Source organism: Bactrocera tryoni, unplaced genomic scaffold (genome assembly GCF_016617805.1).
Source record: "Bactrocera tryoni isolate S06 unplaced genomic scaffold, CSIRO_BtryS06_freeze2 scaffold_8, whole genome shotgun sequence".
NCBI lineage: Eukaryota > Metazoa > Arthropoda > Insecta > Diptera > Tephritidae > Bactrocera > Bactrocera tryoni.
The window spans coordinates 323,600-345,323 of NW_024396456.1; the positions used below are offsets into that span (position 1 = coordinate 323,600).

The 21,724-nt window shown below is 33.8% G+C and overlaps 1 pseudogene; it reads left to right on the top strand.

Annotated features, from left to right (window-relative positions):
* The first annotated feature begins 7,011 nt into the window (after positions 1–7,011).
* On the top strand, positions 7,012–20,026 carry LOC120781969 (annotated as a pseudogene).
* The last annotated feature ends 1,698 nt before the right edge of the window (positions 20,027–21,724 follow it).

Consider the following 21,724-nt stretch of genomic DNA (forward strand, 5'->3'; position numbering starts at 1 on the left):
CGCTGAATGCTGACACATTTGCTGCAAACGATCCTTTCTGACTTGCTTTGGTTCTGAGGCTCGGCTTCCGCTCCATGCTGACGCATTTGCTGTAAACGATCCTTTTTGACTTCCCCTGGTTCTGAGGCCCGGCTTTCATCTGCATGCTGACACATTTGCTGCAAACGAGCCTCTCTGCCTTCCTTCGACTGCTTGGCTCTATAACTTCTCATATAGAGCCTTCTTTTCTCCTTTATTTTCTCTAATTAGACGATCTGACGATCATTCCATTCTTTCACTGAGATTTGTTGTTTTTTGGATAAACAATTCGTTAAATAAAATTAATTTATTAGTTTATAATGAAAAGATTTTAATCAAATATACTATACGACACACAAACTTTTTGAAAATCTATGTAAATATATTTCGCTTATAATTTTAAATTGTCACAACCGTACACTTCGACTGTTTTTGTCGTTCGATTGTATACCTAATATATTCCTTATATTTATGATATTTATGATGTCCCGCGGGAACCAAAAAAGTAACGGTACAAACTTGGGTTAATTCATTTCTATTGTTCTTGACTAGCACTTATAATTCAAGTGGTCGACCCGGAAAGTAGGTAAGCTTGGTAGGTGGGTTGTCTCATTTTCCATTTTTTCAGGTAGAGGGGTTCAAATAAGGGGTAGGTAGAATATTTCTTTGTGTATTTAAAATTTTTATGAATTCTTATTTTATATTGAAATAATCTATTTTTTCTTTTATGAGATTTACCAGTATTGTGAAATATAAACGAATATAACTTAAATCGTATTCTCCGCCATTAGATTCGGTCACAATTTTTAAAAAGCTCACATCGACGTAACAGCCAAAGTTAAAAAAAAGTTATTATACATAAGTATTAAGTTTTTTTATTACCTAAAAGTCACATGTTTTGTGATTAACTTCCCATTGGGTAGTGTATGCACAACTCACTTACACCCGCTATTAAGCATACAAATGAAAATGCGCGAGTAATTTTGTGTACAATTAACTTTAATGTTTGATAAATTTAAAATACGATACAATTCTCAATATATCGAAACAGAATTGGAACCGTGGTGCTTAATTATCCCAGTGCGAGATTGTTGTTGGATCACGTAGAGTTCTGGCGAATTTTGTACATGACGAACGAAAGCTGCTAACGACGAGGTATATGGCGGTAAGGTTAAAACGAAAGTAGTATTTACGCGGCGCAGTCGGAAATCGAAACGTCCCAATCCTTTTTTTTATGTCTTCATGTGGTGACCGCTTGCTGGGTGTGGTGATGTTCTCAATTGTGGTGTGATGTATTGTCATCAGCTGTGGTGAATTAAGCTGTCTAATTAAGGTGCGCCAGTTTTTCCGGATAAAGTGGGTGGATACTTAACTCATTTAAACATCCTGGGCCCCTAGGCGAATATTTTGCCTAGTATTGTGTATGTATATGCGATGGAATGTATATCGGCGTACTGCCATAAACGTTGAAAATGGCTTTGGTTTCAAAAATATTTTAGTACGTATTTGATTTTACGTTCATACGATAAGAAACTGTATATTGCGCATTTACGAGTTTGTAACTGCTTTTCGTAGTTATTATATAAAGCGGTTGTTTCTTTGATAGTTATTTTGTGGATCATTTAGTACTTGCTTTTTCTGTATTATCGGCAAATAAATCGGCTTATGAAGGATAGTATCTCCACGTCTGGCTCCTATAGGGCCAGAATGGGTACTCCTTAGCCCTCGATTAGGACTATGAAATTAGAGGGATCTTGTGAGGGATGTGCCGTGAATAGAGAACGGCTTCGATTCGTGGAGTAGATAATTTATTATAATTATGCTTTGTATAGCTGATTCCCATAACCCACCCATATGAGGAGCGCTTGGATAGATGCGATAAGAGCGACCTTTACGGTTTTGTAAGTGTAGGTGCGTCACTGTATCGCATTGGGAGTATAGTGATCCCTTGACTTGCTTTTGAAATTTTACATATTTGAAAATTTAAGCCTCTGTGGGGCAATATTGTATGAAAAGTGTTGATTTCTTTTTTTGACTTTTTGAGACATTTTTGTTATATTTTATGTTTAAGTGCGTATGCACTAATTTGAAGTTTAGAAACTTGAGTTGTAGTTTCTTGATTATTACTTTATTAAATAATAATATAAAATTGAAATACATGGCTTTTATACAAAGATTTTGCTTAGCTCACTCATTCATAAATTTTAACGTAAACATCAAAATAATTTCGGAGTTCAACCACTTTTAATTTGTTTGTAATCAATAAAATAATGACAGCAACAATGTTACAACATATGTTGATTTGTAACATTGTTGTGGCAAAGAACAATAAGCAATAAAATGCGATATCAATTTCGACAAAGTTGCGACAAAGCAAATGTAAATAAAAAATAACAACTACTGTGGTCGTTTTGCGATATATTGCTTAATAATCATTTTATACATTAAAGAAGCTAATTGAACGGAATATCAAATTTCGTATTTAAAATAGCTTGCAGTGGATTGTACTGATACAATGGGTGGAGTCTCTGACGTAACTTCTCCCCCCTTTGTTTTAAGACTCTCCTGAGTCGAAGAATTTGTATTTGTAATATTAATGCTTTGATTCCTTTTACTGTGAATGAGTGAGACAATAAGTACAATTATAATTATTAAAAATATAAAAAATGTTGATAAATATATGTAGTGTTGTTTCCTGATAAAGCTTAATTCGTTAATTTGTTCAATGTTTTCAAATTTTGATAATAAAATATCATCGAACATTAATTTTTCATTTTGATTCTCTATGTCTTTAACATCATAGATATTTTGTATAGTTTGTTTGAAAATGTTATTATAATTTTTCCATACTCTATTTTCTATTTCAATTGAACAATTAATAAAGGATATTAGGTAATTTCCAGTTAGATTAAATATGTTTGTATTACATGTATTGCTTATCTGGTTGTTTTTAAAATTTTTTAACAATAATATACCATCATTAATTTCAATTACATCTGTTACATTGTTAAATATATATATACAATTATTTTTATATAAACAATTTTTCATTGGCACAAGTTTTCGTAAATCTTTATTTTCTTCATAAAGTAAAGTATTATTTTTATACTTTACGACTTTCAATGGTTCAAACATTAATTCTCTATTCTTGCTGTTTGTTAAGGGCATTATCATAGTAATCAGTAATTTTATTGTATGTCTTGGGATTCTTACAACAAATATGATGTTTTCATTACTTGTAATTAGTGTTCCCATTTTTATATTTTCTAATTCATTTATATCTATATTGTAATGATCAATTTCTCCATTTGTTAGAATGTTACTATGAAGTAATCCTATTCTGGAAGCTGCAATATTATCTTGAATATGTTCCACCTTATCTTGCAGAATTTTTAATTTAATTATAAAATCAGTTTTAAGAAGTTGTATATGTATTTCACTCATATCTTTTTTAATACCATTTACATCTTTTGCTATAATTTCCCTATCATGTAAAATAATATTTCTTAATTTAGCGAAAGATTCATTGAAATGGGAATTTATGTTAATTTGTTTATTAAGATTTCTTATTAACTGATGATTATTTGTCTCAATTACTTTTAAATGTTCTTCGATTTCCTTTCTATCCTCATCATCCATTGTTCCAAATAGCCATTTCTCCGCTGTGCCTATGAAATTAATTAGACCTCTTTTATATCTATATGGTATTAATGTTTTTGCCTTTTTCCGTATGATTTCCAGTTGCATTTCTAGTGGTTTAGAATCTGCCTCAAGTCCTGACCGTTTTATATTTAGTTGTAGTTCGTTAATAATAGTTAATATTTCTTGAGGGTTAATTATATGTAGTATAGTATCATAGTCTTCTACGAAATCGATATTTTCAACCGTAAATTCAAAGTATCCAGATTGACTTCCAATTTTTTCAACGTTCATCAGACTGTTCGTCGTCGGGATGACCAATATTGCCAATATCACTAATATCAAGTTGATCTGCAAATTTCGTTATTCTCTTAATATTTATTGGATGTATATTATCAAGTTTCATTTTTCTGTATCTGGGTTGGTATTTGTGCCTAACTGCTTTATAATTCTTTACATATCCCTCCTCCTTATTATTAATAAATACTTCCCTATTTTCGTTTAATTTCTGAATTCTATGAAGTTTTGCCTCTAACATTCTATTGTAGATTTTGTTTTTATCTTCTTTTCCTTCCATTACATCTATCGGTCGTGCTTTTGTAATAGAATGGATAGAGTTATTATACCATTCTATAGCTTGAAATACTTTTTCCTGTATGGACATTTGAGAATTTTCTATTTCTAAAATTCTTACTTTTTCGCTGATTGTGCTGTGTAATCTTTCTATATCAGCATTCCCCGTATGACTGTTAGGTTTAGTAAAATGAATATCTATTTCTTTTTCTCTCAAAAAATTTTTCACATTTACTGAATTAAACTCATTATTCAAAATCATAAGTTTAGGTTTACCTCTTATCGCAATATATTGTCTTAACTTTTCAATAATTGTAATGCTATTTCTATCTTCTAGGTTGAAAGCAATTACATGTTTTGAAAATCTATCTATAGCTGTGAGGAAACTATGCTTTTTATTAATATAAATATCAATGTGTATTATTTCATTTACTTCTTTTGGTGTTTCGGTAAATTAATTTTTTAATCTCATCATAACACCCATTAATTCCATTGTGACCTGTTTCATATTTATGATAATTATGTATTTGCTTTAGAGTTTCATCTTCACTAACCATATCCTTTGCTCGAAAACTACATTTAACAAATTTTACATTTTCTCTTTGACTATAAGATTCTAAGATTTTCATTTGTAACCGATTATAGTCATGGTCATTCAGATCTGAGTAGATTCCTACTTTACCCGATTTAATATGTCTTCTCAAAATATCTGGCACTAATTCATTTTCCAAATCTTTTAGAGTTATATATATCACCTTATTGCCAAATTTTGTTTCGAATTCAGTTCTTTGAGTTCGTAAAAATAACTTGGGTTTTAAAGCGGTTAACCACTGTTTCGAGTATGGGTATAAGATCATTAAAGTTATCATGTTGTGAACGTATGGTACCAATATCATTTTCATCTATATTATTATCCAAAGATTCCTGAAAATTGTTTTCAATAATTTCTTGATTCTCAATTGCATTTATTTCATTAATATCTGAATTTATGCGGCTCAAAAAATCGGCCACTTTATTATCTTTACCTTTGATATATTGTATGCTCACATTATATTCTCCTAACTTTAACATCCATCTTTGTAATCTTTGGTTCACACCATTACATTGTGTTTTTGCATGAAGCCATTTAAGTGGTTGGTGGTCAGTTTGTAAGTCAAATTGTACACCATATAGATATGGCCGAAAATAATTCACGGCCCATACAATGGCTAAAAGTTCTTTTTCCGTTGTAGAGTAATTTTTCTCATGATCATTTAAAGTTCTGCTGGCATCCTGTTGTAGTACTGCTCCGACTGCAAAATTACTTGCATCAGTTATTAATTTAAATCGCTTATTAAAATCGGGATACTTCAAAATTGGTACTCCTGTCAATAATCGTTTCAATTTTTCAAATGAATTTACATAATTAATATCTTTCGTATTAACTTTCATAACTTTTTTCAAATATGAGGTCATAGGTTGTGCAACTTTGGCATAATCTTTTACAAATTTCCTGTAATAACCGGTAACTCCTAAAAATGCTTTAATTTGCTTTTGTGTTTTCGGTAACTTAAGTTCCACAATGCTTTTAATTTTTTCGGGGTTTACTTTAACACCTTGGGGTGTAAGTATATGTCCCAAAAAATTTGTTTGCTTACAACAAAAATTGCATTTATCTAATTGGATTTTTAAATTATGTTTTTTCAGAACATTGAAAATTTTATGTAAATTATCAATATGTTCCTGCAAAGATGTGCTAAAGACGAGAATATCGTCCATATAAACGACACATATTTTATTGATGAAATCCTTTAGGACAAAATTCATCATTCTTTGGAAAGTTGCCGGTGCATTCTTTAAACCAAAAGGCATTCGTACGAATTCGTAATGACCGAATGGTGTAGAAAATGCTGTTTTTGGCCGGTCTTCCTTTTTCACAAGGATTTGATGGAATCCTTTAGCCAAATCAATTGTAGAAAAGTATTTTGACCTTCCCAATTTATCTAAAATATTTTCTATATTGGGAATAGGAAATTTGTCGTCAATCGTATTTTCATTTAACCTACGATAATCGATCACTATTCTCCATTTCTTTTTACCCGAACTATCAACTTTTTTTGAACTATCCACAAAGGGCTATTATATGGAGAACGACTTTCTGTAATGATGCCTAATTTTAACATATCTTGAATTTGTTGAACGATTTCCTTCTCATGAATCTGTGGGTACCTATAAATCTTGGAATACACTGGGTTATTTGTTTTGGTTAATATTTCATGTTGTATACTTTCAGTTGTTGTTAATTCCTGTCCTTCCTGATAAAATAAACAATTATATTCTTTTATTAGGCTAGAAATGGCTTTATATTCTTCTTTATTTAGCTTTTGTAGTAATTTTTCAATTTCCTCCCGATTAAGCTCATAACACTCAAATTTATGGCTATCGTTCTCATTATTTGGATAAATATTAATTGTTCTATTATTTATTATAACAGTATTGTTTTCCATATTTATTATAGCTCCCAATGGTTTTAATAAATTCTGGCCTATAATTGCATCACATTTTTTATTATCAAATTTATCTAATTTCCAAACCATGTCCGCATCCTCGTTAAATTCTTAAGGTAGGTTTGTGATTATTTCCTTTTCCACTATTATTTCGTTTCGTAACGACTTAAGTTTAATTGGGTGTTTTAATATTATTCGGTTACATGACTTCAACTTATTACTATTCATAAGTGAAATCGATGAACCTGTGTCGATTAGACATTTAATTATTTCATTGTTAATTGTTAGCAATACTATGGGTAAGTTTTCCGACCTGACTCCAAGTGAAAATTTACTTCCTCATTGTAATTGGTGTCCATTGGTTCTGGACGGGAATATGATTGATTCGTACGAACACTTGCTCGAACTGTATTTTGACCATACAAATTATTATTATTATTTTGTCTAAAAGACTGCCCGAAATTCCGTGTTTGTCCAGAATTTTTTGCATAATTTTCCTGCTTTTGAGGATAATTTTGTCGTTGTTGGATTTGCCTATTATTAGAACTAGAAAATTTTTGAGCTTGCTGTAGATGTTGCCTAGAATATCTTTGCGATGTCATACTAGAATTATGAATATTTTCGCGAATTAGTCCCTCAGCTTCCAAAATAGAGAATGCTTCTCTGATACTTTTTGCATTTTTATTTAACACTACCGATGCTAAGTTTGTTCTATATTGCTTAAAAAAGCCCTTAACAAAACTTTTTCATTATTTTGTGGCTTAAACTCTATTGGTTTATTTTGATCATATTCATATTTTTCATTAAGTTTTGATAAAATATCTCTTAATGTCATAAAATATTGTCTGAGATTATAATTTCTTACCGAAAATACCTTCTGGTATAGAGAATGATAAGACTCTTTAATTCCAAAATTTGCAACCAGTGTTTGTTTAATTTGCTCCCATGACATATTCTCACCAATAGTCCTCATTACGTCTAAAGCTGGTCCTTGGATTTTGTTAACAATTACCCTTGCGAAGATGTAGTTTCTTGCGTTCTGATCCTGTACGAGGGGCAGAAGTGTGTCTACCTCTCTGATGAATGATGATAATGAGATCGTTCCATCGCCTCTGAACTCATTTATTCTTTGAGCATCCTTCAATAGTTCTTGTGCTGTTGGTTGATACTCCATGGTATTTGATTTTTTTTTTTTTTTCGCTTAATTTCAGTGATTATTATAGGTGAAGAAACTTTTCTGTTTTAATTATAACTGTTTTTTTTCATCAATATCACTTTTCCTTCTAGAATATATTAATATTAAAAAGTTTATGAATCTTTTACTTTCACTTCACCATAAATGTCATTATTTTATATAGTGGGTATATAGTTTTGTAAATTATATTGAGTTTTTGTTTGAAATATCACTTTTTAAAAAAAAATGATAAACGATTCGTTTTCAATAATTCTTAAGAATTATTTCGCGACCGACTGCGCCAGTAAAGAAACTTGAGTTGTGGTTTCTTGATTATTACTTTAATGAATAATAATATAAAATTGAAATACATGGCTTTTATACAAAGATTTTGCTTAGCTCACTCATTCATAAATTTTAACGTAAACATCAAAATAATTTCGGAGTTCAACCACTTTTAATTTGTTTGTAATCAATAAAATAATGGCAGCAACAATGTTACAACATATGTTGATTTGTAACATTGTTGTGGCAAAGAACAATAAGCAATAAAATGCGATATCAATTTCGACAAAGTTGCGACAAAGCAAATGTAAATAAAAAATAACAACTACTGTGGTCGTTTTGCGATATATTGCTTAATAATCATTTTATACATTAAAGAAGCTAATTGAACGGAATATTAAATTTCGTATTTAAAATAGCTTGCAGTGGATTGTACTGATACAATGGGTGGAGTCTCTGACGTAACTCGCTACATAGCTTGAGATTTTTTAAGCAGGATTTTTGTATCATAATTGGCAAAAGCCATCCTGCGGGGTCGAAAAGTTGCGAACATATATTTGTATTTTTATATGAGGTTGTCAGAGGGAATCTGACCTTGTTTCTTCTACCTTTATATGGGGTATTGGAAAATCGGGGCTCTTGTGGTTGTCGCTCGACGTACCGGCCCTTATTTAATCGAGTAGTTGTGGCTTTAGAGAAGTGCTCACAATACCGATCTTTTATAGTTTTGTTTGTTATTGGAACTTTCCTTAACTTTTGCAATTTCCTTAATTGTGAATTAAGGTATTTGTCCTCAACTTGAGATGGAATGGTGGTAACTGCTTCTGTAACTAGTCCACTTTGTGTTTGGATGTGCAGCGTTTGAGCTTTTTGTGCCTTTGAGCAACGTGGTGTCTCTTGGCATTTTTTTGAATTTAGGGTTTCGGGATTTGCTTTTGCAATTAAACCCGTGGTTCTTTGTGAATAAGCGCTTCTTTGGGGTGGGATAGAATATCTGCTGTAATGAAGCATTGAGTTGTGTCTTTTGTGACAATAGAAGCAATTATATTTGCTTTTGCAATTTTTAAGATTGTGTGTATGGGACAAGCAGTTTGTACAGAGTCTTTTGGATCTGACAAAGTTGTTCCTTTCGTTAATATTTAATTTTTTAAACTTCTTGCAAGTTTTAAGCTTATGCCCTCTTGTGCATAGTTCGCATGACGTGTGTTTTTTCTGTTCGGATAGGAACGAGTGCGTTTTGTGAAAGTATTTGTTTAAATTTTTGTTGCTTCTAGCTTGGAGTCTATTGAAGCTTCTATTTTGGTCGTATTTAATGATCTTTGTTTTGATTATTTTTTCTTCTAACCTTTCTGCAATTTCATATTGGGTAGTAAGAAATTCTTTCATTTGTTACCACGTTGGGCACTTTTTCCGTGATGAGAGCGATTGCTCCCAAAGAAGTAACGACTTTTCTGGTAAGGCGGTGGTGCAAATGTTTACCAGAATTGGGTCCCAGCTGTCTGTGGGAATATTTAGTGTCGATAGAATCGACAAACAATTTGAAACAGTGGATTCTAGTTTGATGAATTCTACACTTGTTCCTTTCTTGATTTTTGGCAAGTTCATTAGTGTCGTTACTTGCTTATCGACCAGTATTCTGTCGCTCAGTATATACAGTAATAAACCTTTTCTTTGTTTACATACATATACTCACCTCTAGAAAATCTTAGGGTGTTGTGTTACACTTTTTTTGCTACTTTCATGGTAATCAGGGTGTTGTGTTAGCATTTAAACTACATATTTTTTTTTCAAAATTTTATTTTATTTATTGAATCTGCTTTTTCTTAAAGCCTAACAATAAGTTATAAAATCTTAAATCTAATTAAAAACTAGACAGGCTCAAGCAAGTTATTGAGCTGTTTTGGTGATACGTTGCTCCTTAGTACGCTGGCATATCTCTTCTTTTAAGTCGTGTTTGATCGCAGGAATGTACCAAAGCATTAGCCAGAGGGTTTGGGTGATCTCGGAGTTTAGATATATATTTAATTCTGCTGTCTTCTACTTCTTTCTTTACCATAGGGATACCAAGGTCTTTATGGATATTTTCGTTACGCATGTACCATGGTGAACACGTGATTGTTCTAAGCATTTTTGATTAAAACCTTTGTATCAATATTGGTTGCACAGGTCGTACCCCACAGTTGAATGCCATACATCCAAATCGGCTTTATGACCGCATTATACAAAAGCACTTTGTTGTTTAGGCTAAGTTTTTAGTTTTTATTTAAAAGCCAATTTAAATTTGCAGCTCTAATCTTCATACATGTTATTTTACTAGAGATGTGTTTTCTTATATAATATATTGTTTATTTTTACTGCCGGGCACATCTTTGGTCTTAGCGAAAATGTAATAACAAACTTACGTTCATTCACTTCTGTTCATTCACGTTTATACGCCAGTTCGCTAGCCACTCTTCGACAGAAATTAAATTCTTCGCTAATATTCGTGATGCTAAAATGTGGCATTTGTTACGGCTCACTATAGCTGTGTCATCCGCAAAAGTTGAAGTTAATACATTATTAGCTGTTGGAAGATCTGCTGTATATATGATGTATAGTGTTGAGCCTAACACACTGCCCTGGGGTACACCAGCCCTTATCTGTCGTTCATCAGATATGAAATCTCCCACTTTTACCACAAATCGTCTATTTTTTAAATAAGACTCCAATGTTTTATACAGTTCTAAAGGTAGAATTTTTTTAATCTTGTATAAAAGACCTTCGTGCCACACCTTATCAAACGCCTGAGCTACATCTAAAAATATTGCTGAACAGTACTCCCTGTGCTCAAATGCTTTCCTTATCTCGTTAGTAATTCTATTTACTTGCTCTATTGTGCCATGTTTCGCACGAAAACCGAATTGATGCATGGGTATTGTATTATTTTCATGGAGAAAAGGAGTTATCTTTGATAGTAATACTTTTTCAAATACTTTTGAAAGACAGGGTAGAAGACTGATTGGTCTGTATGAAGACGGCTGTGTTAAGTCTTTCCCAGGTTTATCTATCAAGATAATCTGCGACTTTTTCCATGAAATTGGATAGTATCCGAAACTAAGAATTGCATTGAAGAGCAAAGAGAGCACCTCTACAGCAATAATTGGTAACTCAATTAGCATTTTTGGGAAATATTATCATATCCCGGCGCCTTTTTTGAATTAAGTTCTTTTGATGATACAAATAATTTCAGAAGGTGAGGTCTTTAGAGACTCTATCGACTCTTTAGCTGTGTTGGGTAAGATTGACAGCTTAAAGTTATTCTTTGGCAAATTGGGTTGAAATACCCTTTTCTAGGTGATTTGCAAAACAATTAGCCTTTTCCTCGTCACTTCGAGCCCAATTTTCACCCAAGTCTCGTATTGGCATGTTGGAGTCAGTTGGTGGCTTCATGGACTTTTGGGCTTTCCAAAGGGAATTTTGCTTGTTTGAAGTTGGACACAGCTTCTTTATATACATTTCGGTGTTCAATTCTTCCTCACGTTTGAGCGCTTTTTTTAATTTACGTACCGCAGCTTTCAATTGAAGCTGAGTGGAGGGGGAGCGATTTATCTGCCATTCACGTCTTGCACGCCTTTTTTCATTTACAAGCATTTCTATTTCTCTATTAGAGATTTTTCTGAAGCCAAGCGGATTACGAGTATATCTTTTGTTTGGTGTTATAAGACAGCTGCGCTGGTTATTATATCATTAACTTCTCTTATACTTTCGTCAATATCACTTTCTGTATTTATTTTGTACTCAATATTAATGTGGCTACTGACGTATTTTTTATATTTTAGCCAATTCGTTTTATAAGAAGTTAGACCCACTTTTGGATTAACGAATATGGGTTGTTCAAATAACTTTATTAGTACAGGAGAATGATCAGAAGACAGATCAGTACATGTATCAGCTGTTATGTGCGATTTATCTATATTACAGCAAAATCAATTAAATCTGGTATTTTCTTACGATCACTAGGCCAATATGTCGGCTTACCAGGAGATATTATTTCAAGGTTATTGTGTCTATTTATAACAGTTTGATACAACTGTCGTCCTTTCGGATTAATAAGACGTGAGCCCCAGTACGTGTGTTTGCGTTGTAATCTCCACCTGCTAGAAATCTTTTGACCTAGTGTTCCAAAAAGTCTTTAAATTCGATTTCTGTAATTTTTAAAACGAGGTGGACAGTATATAGCCGTAAGGTTTAGGTCGCAACCCCGATTTTTTAGTGATATTGTTGTAGCTTGTAACTGTGGTGTAGCATGAGATTCTAGAGCATGCAATGGCTTAAACGATTTCTAATCAACACTGCCGTACCACCATGTGCTTTTCCATCCGGATGATTTGTAACATATAGTCTAAATCCCGGTATATTGAAATTATTTTTATTTGTTAAATGAGTTTCTGATATAAGCATTACATCTATGTTTTTTCAGACAGAAATCTAATAATCTCTAATTTATGTTGGTTAACACCGTTAGCATTCCATATACATATATTTAGTAAGCTCGTTTTTTTACTTAATAAATTTTGCAGCATTTGATTTTGTGATTTTATTAAATCCTGGATCATGTTTTGCATGCTAGACATAAATTGTGTCATACACTGTGTAAGATTTATAATCATGGTTTCAATACCTCCATTTGGAGGATTTTGCGGCAGTTGCATTTGCACAGTGTTGCCTTTCACCACATTAGCATAGCTTCCTTGCATATTATTATTGGTAGAAGTAATAGGTTTTGAACTTTTCTCTACAGGGTTATTATAATATCATTACGGGGTGTTTGTAACATTTGGTTACGGTGACGTGCTTGAATGCCCTGTGACAACTTCTAGATTTCAAATCTTTATATACAGGACAACCCCTGTAGTTAGCAGTGTGATTTCCTCCACAATTGCTGCATTTTTTATTTAATTCTTCTTTCTTAAGAGTGCATTTGGAAGTGGGATGTAAATCACCACATGCCACACAAACACTTCGTAGAGTGCAATATGATTTAGTATGCCCATATTCTTGGCAGTTAGTACATTCTACCGGACCGTTTCTTTTATGTGGTTCTTCCACAGTTACTCTACGATGCAGCAAATATTTCAAATTATATATTGGATGGGTCTCATTTTTTTTAAGCTGATTCGAATTCGGCAACAATTCAATTTTAAACATTGGCTGTGGTATTTTGTTTCTATTAAATATATTTACAACTGTTTTAATTTCAAAACCACATTCTTCCAATGCTTCTTTGACTTCACTAGAGTCTACGGCGGACTCTATACCCTTGATTACAACAACTAGGCCCTTAGAGCTCTTCAGTTGATGAATAAAATTCTTGTTTTTATTTGACAAAAATTTAACTATGTCCATAAAACTTTTTCAGTGTAGGACTGAATTTTTGTTTCACATCTATATTGCCTTTTTTCAAAGGCACTATATGGAAATTGTTAGTACCTACAATTTTACTTAATTCAGCAACGAGAACACTTACGCTCACGCAAATAAATTGGAGGGGTTTGGCATTTTACGACTGTGGTGGTACCCTACGCAACGTCGTCTGAACTCTTGCTTAGTAAAGGCAAATCTGTTACCATTTAAAGCTCCCGTTTTATTCATATTTGGTGTGCCGACCTGAAATTTTTAGGATTGACCGCTGCCTTTGAAGGACTTAATTTCCTTTTTATATTAACGTAGCGATCAATGCCAGTTTACTGAACTGGCCTTTTTTTAATGGTACATTCTCACCTTGCGTTATGTTATTCTTCTCTGGCTGCATTAGCTTGCTGGTACCTGCTTACTTGTTGGTGTGATCACTTTTGTTGATGGCCGTTGTTGATTGCCGTTCTCTGCTGCTTTTGTATTTTGTACGCTCTGCTTATGATGCTGCTCAGTTGTTCGCTTCGATAACTCATCATTCTCACCGTTGCCTTGTTTGTTGTTATGAGCTGTATTCGCAGGCTCGACAAAGCTGAAGTAGGCATTCAGAGAATGCCTACGGCCTTGTTGGTGGGGCTGCGCCGCGCTCATGTTTTTTTTTGTTTCTTTTATTGTTTATTTCGCACTTATGTATTTGTTTTTTTTTTTTATTATTTTGATTGTTTACAAAAAGTCTAATTTTTGTGTTTTTTATGTTTTTATTAACACTTACGGCGTTATTGCCTAACGCTTGCACCTAATGCACTTTTTTGGTATTTGTTTATTTTTATTTTTGTTTTTTAAAGAAAGTTTCTACGGAGCGCATCAATACACGTCCGTTTAGACTGAAAGCTCGCCTCAAATTACTACATATAAATTTTAAATTTTGATGACCGAGACTTTAAAAGATATTAAATAATGCAAGTGTTTACGTTATTTAAGTGATTATATTGAATTACTTTGCATATCTGTTCAATTTTATTGGGATATTAGTTGTTGTTTAATGTTAAATCAGTTGTTTTTTTTTTGTGCAATTTTTAAACACGCTTCAAGTATTTCCAAATTTTTGTATGCAGTAGGATACAATCCTGGGTGGTAATTTGTCGTTTGACATATACAAATTGACAACTCGTTAGCCGTTATAGGAAAACATCAATTGGAAATTGAGTTTGAACAGAAAGATATGTCGAAGTTTTTAATAAGAATACATATTAGTGTTAATAATAAAGTTTATATTAAAAATTGTAGAGCCTTTTTATTGCTGCGAAAATTCACAACACGACGTTTTAAAATACTTTTTATAAGAATTAGAACATATTTTTCTTTAAGAATTTTTAATAGGCAGGCAGCCAGCCCTCATTTTCGTCACATAAAATTTTTGTGCATTTCACATAGGTAACTACCTCCCCCTTTTAAAAGTTAGCTTCTGTATTTTAATATATTTAATAGAGTTGTAGGATTTTGGATGCATCTATTTGTGAGAGCTTAGAAATCTTTATTAATTATTAAATTATTTTGTGCAATATTTTATTTAAATTTTTATGTAAATTATTAATTATGTTTATTTTAAGTTGAAAAGGTAAAATAGGCCTACCTGGGAACCGAACACCTAAAAAAAAAAGTCCGTAACGCGCTTTATTGCAAACCTCTGGGGTGGTGTGGAAAATGCATAACTTAAATATTGAAAAATAAATTATCAAAAATAGTGTACGGATGAGAATTAGAACGATGTATTAAAAATTCAGCTTCAAATGCCTAAATATCTTCTTTCTAAATTAAAATTATTGGTAATAATATTTCAAAAACTTACGAATACAAACCGTTTTATGTTTTCTGTCTGTCAATTGAAAACAAATTCATTCAGAAGAAAACTCACCACCGAGAGATCTAAAAACAGGGCTGCTTTTTATTAATAAGAACTCCCTACATAAAGAATATCTGACTATCAGTAAATGATATTTTTATGGGCGAAACATGACACACTATGGCGTTTAAATCAAATATTAGTCAATATATGTCATTAATAAATAATTTCCTTTTATATTAAGCAACAATACTTATAGTTTTTGTTATTTAATAGAATAAATTTGCTAAGTATTTACTGCCTCAATATATACAGCACTACGTTGCTACGTCTGAAAATCCAAGATGGCCGCTATTCACCCCTCAGAAAGCTACCACGAAAAGGTTATCTACTGTATATACTGTGTTCTGTCGTTTTCATATCTATCTTTTTGTTTTTTCGCTGTCGTTATCATAATCGTTCTGTGCGCTGCTGGGAAAGAAAAATTCCTTTTAATTCAGCTTCCATAATTTTCTTGCCATTTTCATAGAATTTTATGCAAATATGCTCATTTAAAGAACGCACATGAAACAATTAAACCCCAAAGAATATATATAAATTAAATGCATATGAAATTAGAACAAAATTTTTACGCACGCATTTAACTTTAATGAAATCACATTTCGTGGTCAAGGAAAAACGGGAGTACCGCTCCAGTGAAATAGAAGGCGCCCTGCACACCTTCGTAACTTGTATGGTATGTGATAATACCACGTACTCGTAGAGATATTACAGTGGAGTTCTATACCAATGACCAAGATGTTACAAATGTGTTAATAAATGGTGCGATTTCGGTGAAAGTGTGAGAAATTATTTAATTCGGATCAAAATATAATATTTGTGACAAATAAATGCAAGTTACAGTTTTATATACGACTCAAAGTGAAAAATAATAATGCAACCTGCTCTAGACTAACGGACAATCGGTAGTGGTCACGTCGGATACGGGCAGGGAGCAGAAAAATTCTTTCAATTTTTTATTTTTTAAAAGTTTACACATTACTATTAATACTCCTGAAAGTTTTTTGAATACATACGATAAAATTATTTACTGCAAGTTGTTAAAATTATAAAAGTTATGCCGCTGCGTGTATGTCAAAAATCTACCTTCAATCAAAACAAAAACCAGAGTTGTTAAATGGCAAAAAGTGACAAATGATAAATTTTATTTCTGTTGCCGTGTTGTTGTTGCTGTTTGTAATTCATCAGGGCGACATCGCTGACGGCGAAGCTTGCAGAAAATTTCACAAATAGGATACTACTACAAAAATCATTCTTAAATTGCATTTATTAATTTACTGCTTTGGAGTTTAAAATCCCTGATAAAATATTTAACATGTGAATTGGAATTATGTTTAAATCAATCAAGAAGGATAAAATTTTAGAACAAAAAAACAGACAGCCTACATTTCCTCTCTGCTTAAAAGCAGTGAAGTAAAAGGAAAAAAACAACAAACTGAAGAAATTAAAATAATACTGTGTTATAGTTGAGAGTACCAATTTCGAATAAATCAGTTCCAGGGACAGCAAGTGTTAGTGATTGTGTTTCTAATCGTCCCGCTAATGGAAAAAGAACGGGGCGGCAGCAGCACGCGAGTTGCGTCGTCAAACGACTCCACCACTGTCAAACTCGTCGACACACAAAAAAAGACAAGTATTTTTAAAATATTTTTATTTCTCTGAAATGTAAGTTGAATCTTCAGATTCAACTACATACATATGTACATATATAAGATACGCCGGGTCGTTGATGCTGAGGAATGTCAAGTCAGCACAACGGCTTCAGGTAAATTTAGCAAGTAAGATTTTTATAAAGAATATGTGAAGTCAGCACAACGGCTTCAGGTAAATTTAGGAAATAAGATTTTTGTAAAGAATAAAATGATGATTAATAAACTGGACGACAAGCCGCTCAGTACGGTAAACCGGAGTTTTATTATATCGTAATTCGCGCTACGCCACTGTAAGCGATCGTAGCACCGTTGTTGGTGGAAATTCACATTCTCTAATGGCTAGTGAATATGACGGTTTATTAAAAAACACAAAAAATCTAAAAAGAAGAGTGGCAAACATTCACTTTCTCGTGAAAACTCTCCTACCCGACAATCAAGGCACAGCCGTAGTAGTAGCAACCAGTCTCTACAAAGTCGATCCAGTGCAGATGGCGATGAAGCTTTAGCAATTAACCAATCGACGAAAACAAATGCTTTGAACGCCATCGTTGGATACTCTGATGTAAGTTCCGAAGATTTCTCTGATCCGGAGGCTGGCGAAATTAATTCGGAACCAAATGAAACCACGAAACAGCAAAGTGTCAATGCAGTGATTCCAAATGTTAGCAAAGATCTTAGACCTTCCACACAACTTCCTCCACCAAATGCACCCAAAACAGATCAACAACTTCAGAACATGAGCAGTGATGATGATACTTTCCGAAGGAAACGTAAAGAGAGCCTTGATAATTTATCCAATCTGTCCCCAAATCGTGTACGCCGCATTATTCTTGGCTCTCCATTTCGGGGAGCGAAATCAATTAGCACTGCAACAACTGTTTTATTGAAATCCGAAGGTGATAAAATATCTACTTCTGGCGGGTCCCCCAACGATTCGAGCACAGCAATGTTATCTCACCATCGTACACACAATGACCCGGCTACGAAAAAACAAAAAAAGAATAGCATTAACAGTAGCAGCAGGAGCAAACTACTAGATGAAGAAGTTTCCGATTGGGATGCGGCGCTAGCAAGTAGTGATTCCATGGATACCGATGAATTTGAAGCAGAATTAAAGAGACAAAAACGCAAGAAAGCCAAAAAAGACAAAAAGCATAAGCGTAGTAAGAAATCAAAGAAACGAAAAAAGAAACGTGCAAGATCATACTCAAACATCGAGTCGATTTCTGACAATGACTTGGATGAAGTTAAAGCAGCTGAGAGTATACGTCACTACACACCTTCGCCGAAAGCACACCGTTTTCACGTGAAACCTGTTGGCAATAGTGCAATTAAGAGTCCCGATCGTAACATTGCTGGTAGTGGTGTTGGATCATCTTATACTCCAATAAAATAAGTCAGTCCAATGTCCATAGATACACCACCAATGAGTCCAGGTAGTAGCAATAGCTACTATGCTGAAAAGACGGGTGCTGCTTTAGCAGCTAATGCTGCGGTAAAACCGAGTGGTACATCTACAGTTGCGGCGGCAGCTTCTGGTCTACAAGTCACCGTAACAAATCAAAGGCATCGTACACCCCCACGTACCAATGCGAAAAGACGATTTCCCGCCGCAACATCACCACATACACCACCACTTTACGTGTCCGGTAGTGTTGAACGTGGACATACCGTACGTAGCACACGTTATGCGCTTAGTCCACCAAAGGAAGATCTACTATCTACTATCAACATCATCATCAGCATCGCTCATTAAGTAATGCCAGCGGTGGTGGTACTACTAGTCATCATTACAGCGGTAGAAGTAGCAGTGGTGTTGATATGCATAAATATAAAACTATGTCGCCTGATCGCTACCATCATCATCAGCCTACTACGCCGCCTCATAAGCGGAGAAAAGCAATCGATACGCGAACGCCTGCGTACGAGTCTCATCATACACGTCACCATAGATCTAGCGCCCACAGTTTGCGTAAAACACATGATTTTGATCGTTTCGGTAGTAATAACAGGGACAAATATGGTAGACGATATTCCAGGAGCCCTAGTTTGTTAAATATTCGGAGCAAACAATCACTAGCGTATGCGGCAACCTCTTCATCATCATATCGTAGTAGCAGTGTTTCGAGTGGTAGTCACCGTCATAGTGGCAGCAAATACCTACAAACATCACCTTCCCCTGTACGATCAAAGTCGTCAAAACGTGGCGCTGGCGCTGACCATTATTCACGTTCACGTTCACCGCGCTCTGTAACTAGACATTATGACTCTCCACCCTCGCCCGTCTCTGCAGCGATGGTGAGTGGACGTACGTCACATCGACGTTACCGTTCATCATCACGCAACCGTCGCCGTGATGCCAAGCGTTCATACACGCGTTCACGCAGTCGAACACGCTCACGTTCACGTACCCGATCGCGTTCACCTTCATCGTCACCCATTTCACGCGACCTGAAGCTCAAACGCATCGAATACAGTAAAAAGATCAGCGACACCAGTCTATTTGCTGAGCTGGTGAAAGACAAGCACAAGCGGCAGAAAGCGATAGACGCACTGCTAGAACGTCAAGAGAAGAACAGTAATAACAACAGTGCGCTCATTATAAATGAGAATAGCTCGTCGGTAGACAGCGGTATTGCCAAGCTTGTCGTACATGCCGACCTCACACCGTCCACCACTGATAGCACTACAGCGAAACCCGCAACATTAGCACCCAATCCGGCTCGAAGGACCATGATTAACTTCCCATTGGGTAGGGTATGCACAACTCACTTACACCCGCTATTAAGCATACAAATGAAAATGCGCGAGTAATTTTGTGTACAATTAACTTTAATGTTTGATAAATTTAAAATACGATACAATTCTCAATATATCGAAACAGAATTGGAACCGTGGTGCTTAAATTATCCCAGTGCGAGATTGTTGTTGGATCACGTGGAGTTCTGGCGAATTTTGTATGAGGAACGAAAGCTGCTAACAGAGAGGTATATGGCGGTAAGGTTAAAACGAAAGTAGTATTTACGCGGCGCAGTCGGAAATCGAAACGTCCCAATCCTTTTTTTTATGTCTTCATGTGGTGACCGCTTGCTGGGTGTGGTGATGTTCTCAATTGTGGTGTGATGTATTGTCATCAGCTGTGGTGAATTAAGCTGTCTAATTAAGGTGCGTCAGTTTTTCCGGATAAAGTGGGTGGACGCAACTCATTTAAACATTTTGCATAATTTGATATTATTTCTTCTGATGCGCGGTTATACTTATATACATAAGTATATCTATATAAAGTATACTTTCTTGTCGCTCAAATATTTTACGTTTCAGTACCACTTAAAAAAGTTACAAACATACATACATACATACAAGTGAAGCTAATAAAAGCGTATTAAAAAAACCTTTTTGGAAATATAATGAATTTCGCAGAAAAAACGAGTGGATGTGCAGAATTGGTTGAGAAACTTAATAACACTGGTTTACAGCAAAAATGTTTCATGAACGCCACTATCCAATTTGTATGTGGAATCGCTCGCTGATTTCGAAAATCGAGTAAATTTTTTTTTATTAATACGTTTTTGAGATATTTGCAATTTACCGTTATTCGACCAAAAAAAAGGTGTCTTCATTTAATCATATATATCTCACTGACCAGTTGAGCAATCTTACTGCAGATTATAGAAAATAAAAGTGAATGAAATTTCCTAAAAATATTGTTTACTTCATTTTTCCATAGGCCTTATAATTTCTGAGAAATTGATTAATCACTTCGTGTTTTTAAATTTTTTTATGAAAAAATTAAAAAAAATAAACTTTGGCAAAGAAAAAATTTTAAAACAAAAGATATTTTTTAATTTTTTTTTTATTTTATATGAAGTCCTGTTTCTTTATATAAAACTAAGCTACCAACGAACAAACTCCATGGATAAATAGGAAAGTTGTACATGATCAAATAAATATATCCAAGTCGCGCAAAGTCAATGTATACGTATATGCGTATGTAGTGTGTAAAGTAGGGGTGGGATATCTAGCTATGCGCTGTTTCTGTTAAATAAAAAGTCAATTTTCATGTCGTTTTTAGTTTTTATAAACTCAGTTTAGGATCGGTTTCTCTTATGAGAAACCAACAGTAGTCACCCATCATACCGACGTCCCAGAAACCTTGGTATCGATTCTCAATGAATTTCATTTGCTGGTGAAACCTTTCGCCATGCTCGTCACTTTCGTCTCCGAGATTTGCCGGAAAAAAACTTAAATGGGAATGCAGAAAATGAATTTTTAAAGACATATTTACGCCTGGAGAAAAAAGAAAATGTAAATAAGTAAATTATGAAATTTTATATAATTCAATTAAATAAGTTTTGAATAATCACCCATTTCTGCATATTTTTTGATTAAGTCGCTCAATACCTTTTCGTAGTTTGGACTTTTGTGTTTACCGACAAAAGAAGAAATGACTATTTCGAAGTAATTCCAATTGGTCATTATTTATCAACTTTTTTATTTGGGGTCTAACAAATATACCTTCTTTTATCTTGGCCTGAGAAATATTTGGGAAAAAATTTTGCAAATAAATGAATGCTTTGCCTTCTTTGTCCAACGCCTTACTAAA